General features: G+C 39.4%; 1 protein-coding gene across 6 annotated transcripts in view; it reads left to right on the top strand.

The window, feature by feature from the left end:
- The first annotated feature begins 1,491 nt into the window (after positions 1–1,491).
- Positions 1,492–6,709, top strand: part of sntg1 (syntrophin, gamma 1) — a 50,399-nt gene continuing 45,181 nt past the window's right edge. For all 6 annotated transcript variants that reach the window (XM_081697014.1, XM_027016959.3, XM_081697015.1 and 3 more), the window contains exon 1: positions 1,492–1,967. The gene's annotated coding sequence lies outside the window, so the exon portion shown is untranslated. The remainder of the gene's footprint in view (positions 1,968–6,709) is intronic.

Below are 6,709 nucleotides of genomic sequence, written 5' to 3'. Positions count from 1 at the left end.
TAAGATATACTACAGTAGTTGTGGTTCCAAAATCCAGTGTGATAATCAGATTTGTTGTTATTCATATTGACAACATATTGTGTTTCGCATTGTCAGAAAGGAGCTTTAGTATGGTTTTTGAAAATTTAAACAACTGCCTCATTATAATATGTTTGAGAAATGGTAGAGAAGTGCGCTCGGTGCTAAAGCTATTGGTTGTGCTATGTTCAGTTTGATTCGATAGGCATAGTAAAACTGTCAATATTAATAAATTATAGGAAAGAACAATTTAAATCAAATTAAATTTAATTAATTGATTTTTAGTCTGGCATAAATATAGGGAATATGTCCTTTAAGCCACATTTCATCATGTATCAGAGGATAATCCCGTATTCTGCTGTGGAAGCAGCTTCTCGAATACTGTATAAAGTATTTTTAACTTTACTGCTCATAAAGTTTCTAAACACAAATGCCGAGATCAGCACTCGGTGATAGCAGGTTGCTTGGGAAGCAGACTTGGAACGTATTATAACAGTCTTGGTTGGCACTGTTTGTTGAGACTTGCTTGAGACCTCATGTTATCTCGCCAAAGATGACTCGTGAGCAGCAAGAGCACAGTGTTTGTGTTTTTTTTGTTTTGTTTTGTTCTTGTTCACAGGGGAAATCACTTCACACAGGAAACTATCCCACCTGGCAACTATGTCCGTTCCTTGATATGTCGGATGTTGTTCCGTGCAAACAAATTAGAGGTGTGGAATTTTTAGTCATTGGTGTGTTCACTTTATTTCTGTCAGGTCGTCATGGGTAATTTAAAAAACACCTATTAGAACCAATTATGAAGTGACAGTTTTTAAGATGGGGAGAGCAAAGAAAAAAGAAAAGAAAACCTTTATCTTGACTTAAGACGACCTTTCTGCCAACCGACGAATGTTTGTAAATGAATAAGACAACCCAATGAAGTAAACTCGTTTGGCGAAACTGATATGGTGTTGGACCTTTTTGCCATTCATTTAGTATCTTGTCATCCGCACGATAGAAGAACATCTGCTGAGATGCACCAACTGTTACAGCAGAAACAGTCACTGTATTCACTGCTGGGGACGAGTGGTGTGTCATGACATACCGTGGTGTCGACTTATTACTCAAAACGCCGGTTAATATAATATGCAAAAAGCCGTTTTTTGCAATAGCTGTTCAGGTGGCTGTTTTCTATGACTAATTATTATCATTCCATGTAAACGAAGGAAAATAGTTTATTGTGTGAATAATTTGTACTGGAATGTGTAAGCCTAACGTTTTAGGTCAGATTAGGTATTAATATTATCAGGAAAACACTCAAATTGATTAAACACCGTCAATCGTCAATTGTATGTAACGTTCTAGCGCTGTAGCGCCAGGAAGCAGCCCGTGATTACTAAAGCCTGTACGTCTTCACCAAATTCTACCGCATTGAGCAGATGCAACAAAATCTGTCTAGTTTCAAAGCCGCCCGTCTAAGAGTGAACGGCATATACCTTTTGTGTCCAAGAAATTAAAATTTTGGTGTTGAATACTCAGAAACCTTGGTCAGTTGGCTGAAGGAGAGAATTCGTTTAATATAACGAGTCACTGAGGCTGTCGGCGAGGGGGGCGCTTCTAATTTTTCAGACAGTCATTATTACAGCACCATGGAGCAGACAGCAGCAGTGAGCAAGAAAATGTAGAGCCGTGCACTGCGTGGATTGCGGAGGATGTTGGCGAACAGGACAGCCGACGTGCCGTTCCTGCACTGGGAATACAACACAAGAACATGCTTATCGTACTGATGGAGAGAATTTGACGATTCTCTTGGTCCATTGCCAGTTAGCGGGGGAGCGACTACTGAGTCGGTTTTGATCCGGAACGTAGTGTATGCCATGGGCTGAAATGATCAAATCGAGAATTCAAGAGGGATAAAAGAAAGCGCCCAACTGGAACCAATAGCAAATCACCACCTGTTAACAGAATAGGTAAGCTTTGCACCAGAGTGTCTAAAATATGCCATAAGGTTGAGCTGGAACCTAACGCAGCACAATTGGTGCGCAAATTCAATTTGCAGGCGAGCTTGATACAGCTGCGAGGGACAGTCATATTGAAAACTGTGCATAGATTTGTGTAAAAGGAAAGAAGCGGGATTTTGGCTAAGCGTATTGCCTGAGAATCGTATTAGGTATGGTGTCATTTTATTACGAAAGTAAAACCTCCAGTTGAAAACCTGAAAAAAGACTGCACAAAGCCCGCCTATAGAAGCGACTGAGAACTGACCTGCCACGCTTACTTTTGAATGCTGACCAAATAGCAGGTGGATGGACAGACTGCTGTGTCAGATAGTCTTCCTCAACCTTTACTTGGCAACAATTTCAGGTGAAATGATATACACGACCCAAAACTACACCGAAAACCTCGTTGATCTGATAGGCCTACTAACAGGAAAATTAAACCTTAAAATACCAGATACGCGCCTTTATACATGCATGGCTCTGTGGAATGGGTCTGTCCCGTTTAATGATGGATGTTACACAATTTAACAAAACCTCATGCAAAATCTGATGTTTAAAATTTCAGTTATTTCGTGTTGTCGGGGAATGTATGCTCTCCAGAACTGAAATAAAATAGGACATGTGCGTCATACATTTTTTTTTAGCTTGTCTAATGGGCTGTCCAATCCGTGCGGTTAATGTAAGTTTTTCTTCAATACGAACAGGCCACGACTGTGCTTGCTGCATGACTGAGTTGAACGACAAACCAGTTATTCAAGCACTAGGATAAAGAACACAACTAGCAACTATTCTGTCGGTTGCTGCATTGATTAACCGATTAAAAGATTTCTTTTCATCTTCATAAACTCTGGATTTGATCATCTTGCACAAAACTTAAATATATATAAAAATATATTTTTAACGTATTTAAGTATTTCTTCTATAAATATCTAGTGAAATATATATGCAAAATCAGTGAACGGTTCAGTAGCTTCTCGTCATCACCGGACTATACAGAGAACAGCAGACGAAATTACCCTGTGTTGATGCTGGACCCATTACAGTGGAAAAAACTCCACTATACGACGACGATATTGACAATACATTAAAAAAAACGCGTTAACGAGTCCAGTGTAAAAAAAATCGTCATGGAATCTTCCCCAGTTGTTACTAGTTTCTAACAACTAAGAAAATGAGAAGCATAAACATCTAATACGTTCCTTCTACGAGCTACTTTTTCTTTGGGCGGTAATGCATGACTGTAGCGCTGGTGTGGTGTGTAAGGTCAGGATTTTATAGCTCTCTTCCCAAAAGGCATAAACGGTATTGACTCACGTACTTTAGAAGGCTTCCGTCCATGCTTCTGTGTCATTTTTCAAATCCTTTCCCTCGCTCAGCGTGAGGTATAGCTATGCTTTATCATAATTCATCGGTGAATAATATTTTAACCAACAGTCTTACTGTCGATTTGTCACTAATCTTGTCACTAATGTCAATCAGTTGTTGTACCCCTAACTAGGGTACTTTGCTTGTTTGGGGCTTGTGTTTCATCATGTGAAATTCACTGACAGTGGTGTGTCACTGAGCCAGCTGTCACTATGTCTGCCACTACAGTAGATGGATGAGGTCTGTGGACCATGGAGAGAAAACATCCGCTTTCTGCTCTCAGTATAATCAGATCATTAGTCTGTGAAGGCAAAGTTCCTGGCAGCTTTTCCCAGAGAATACTGAGGGCCTGCGGTCCTGGGTACTGGTGATTCACCTCAAAGTAGCAACCCGCTGTGTGTACTGTTCCTGAGGCAGAGACCAGAGGTACAGGCTGGTAGGTTGGTCATGTTCATGAAAACATCTTCACCTCTTAATTAGGGTTTTAAGTTAGAGAAAGTGTGAGGAACTACCAACCAGACATGTTTTTCAGGGCACTTTCTTTGATTTGCAAATGTTTGATTTTTAGCACAATCATGAGTTGATGGAAGGTTTAACTCTGGAACACTTTTATGGGGTATGTATCCCTAGCTCAGCACAGTAATTAGTGAATAATACCTTTAGAGTATTAGAATTATTGTACAAAATGAATTCAGATTCAAATATGTATGAGGGGAGAGAACTCTGCGCATGTCTATATTGTAAAACTGGAAGCTAGGAAGCACCACAGTTTTGCTTAATTATGTATTCTCAAGTCACACAGAATGTTATGTATCTCATTAATATTTTATAAAAGATTATCATAGTGATTATTCACAAGTCTTGAATAATGATTAGAATAGATGGACTGTTCAGACTGTTCAAGTGATAGACTATTGTGTCATTTATCTGTTTTTCTGGGAACAGATTCTATTCCTCACCCAGCACCTTTATAGAAATCCAGGCTGATCCCTTAAAGAGCCCACCAAAGCTGTCTTCCTTTTGATGTGAAGGGTTTGTAGTGTGATGTGTGGGATGGCCTGCCCTGAATTGTGTGCAGTGTGCATGGCTGTTTCTTGAGCGATGCGTCACTTCCAGGCCCCTGCAGTGAGCCTCTCTTGCTCTCACCTGTTGAGCTCACTCCATTATGCCCCCAGATGTGCAGCATAACAAGCATGAGTGCTGCACAGCTCTCTGACTGGGCTGAGAGCCAGTGTTAAGGTCAGCTGAGCACTGGCTAAGGGGTCAGGCCCAGAGTGTTGTTCTGAACCTTACAATCATCAGGAGAAATCAGCAGTGTGGAGTTTACAAAATGCCACACAAACTGGCAAACACACATGCTCACCTTATATGCTAAAAGGATAGATGGGTAGCCTTTGTAACTAAAATTCAGAGCAATATGGTGTAACTTCAGTTAGTTAGGCTCCAAACTGAAGGATTCAATGCAGAAAATTGCTTAAATATCACATTATTTACCACAACAATAAGACATAATGAAAAATGAATCTTTTGTCAAATTTTTGACAAAGATTTTTTTCAACAAGCAAAAGATGCTTGTTGAAACATCAATTTTCATCTGAAAAGATATAGCATTGACATTTTCACTGGAAGTTTTAAAACACGATATATTTCCCTGGTCCAAAAAAACACTAGTACGTCACAAAGCAGAGACGCAGTCTGTGACAGGGACTCATCTTTGTCTGTTGTTATTTATTTTAGCAAACAGAAGACAAACAGTAATTTCTGATCTGACATCAATATTTTTCTCATAACCCTAATCCAGCTTTCTTTAAATGAAAAAAATAGTATGGGTTACATGCTTTCTTACACTGTGAGATGCTAAGAAACTGGCCTATGCATTTGTTTTTCTATTACTACTGCAATGCATTGCATACTGGATTGACAGCATCTTGTTTAGAATGCTGCAGCCAGAGTATTAACACATACAAGAAAGAGAGAGCACCTTACACCTATTTAGCATAATTGCACTGTCGGCCTGTTTTAAAATTGATTTTAAGATTCTTTCACAGGTTTTTAAAACAAGTCTTGAACTTTCATATATTTCAGAATGTGACATTATTATTAGTAGTAGATGAGAACTGATTTAGTGAATTTTGCTAAATGTTTTAATATTGTTCATGATCTCATGAGCACATAGCTTATTTCTTATTTAAGTAAGGAAATAACTTCATTGGGTGAAGTTACACTCTTAAAGCAGATCACAGTCAGATACTTTCTGAACGGCAACAGCTCTAGCGGCTGCTTTTCTTGCAAATGTGTAATATTTGACTATATTACTCTATCATTGGGAATTTTGTACTAGGTAATGGAAATCACAATTCACTTTACATGTTTTCTTGGCCACAGTTTGGCTCTGGTCTGTGTCTCCCAAAAGCAGAATATTATTTTGCAACAAGGGTTTTTTGTAGACATGGATTTGATTGGTGTGGCAGGTACTACCATTGTTTGCTCTATGACTTCATTAAGCATACATTCATCCAAGACAGGAGATCTTGTTCATATAAATATTCATAACGATACTCATCAAAGACAGGCGTTTGCTGCTTCACTGCTTCTCATTATGTCTGCTAATATGTGCCAGTTAGTCTCTTGTCAACACGACTCAATTTATTCCATTTTTAATGGGGTGTCCTCGTTTAACACTAGGTGTCGAGGGTACTAGCTGGTAAGAGGCAAATAAATCAGAATGGAGCTTCCCCTTAGTTTTTCTGTAGCAGTGCCACATGGTTTGGAGTCCTCCTTCTGGCTAGCGGTAGTAATTATGTGCCTTCTTTGGTATAATGAGCCTCAGTGGGGGAAATAGTTGTGTTAGATTGGCCCTGGCAACTCCCAAGTATTCTGGAGCTGTTCCTGTCCAATAGCCATCCATCACAGTGCACTAGGTCAAGCCCCAAGTCATAAACACCCTGCTCTCTTATTTCCTCTTCCTCTGTTACCTTGTTGCTCTTAAATACCCTAGACTTGTGGTAGACCACTGGATGTTTCTGATTTATTAATTAATGAGGAACCAAATGCAGAGATTCAGGTGGCCTGGCATTGGCACTGTCAGTGGATTATAATCACATAAAAGGCTTGCATTGGAGGGTCAATCCTTTTGACCCATAGGCACACGAGTAGTGATGAGTCACACTTTTGTCTGTTTAGTAATTATAAGCTACTGCAATAACCACTTGGGTAGAGGAGTTCTGTGTAAGGCTTGGAGGTCAGGTGACTCATTGGCCAATCAATAACATTTTAATTTTTTATTCTTGAAAAACTATAGCTGGTTATTTTGGGGCATTCTCCTGCTGAAATTTGAAGCATTTAAC

This window comes from Electrophorus electricus, chromosome 14 (assembly GCF_041902795.1).
Source record: "Electrophorus electricus isolate QZ-2024a chromosome 14, ASM4190279v1, whole genome shotgun sequence".
NCBI lineage: Eukaryota > Metazoa > Chordata > Actinopteri > Gymnotiformes > Gymnotidae > Electrophorus > Electrophorus electricus.
Note: the sequence above shows the minus strand (reverse complement) of the source record. Positions and strands in the feature narration are given on the sequence as shown.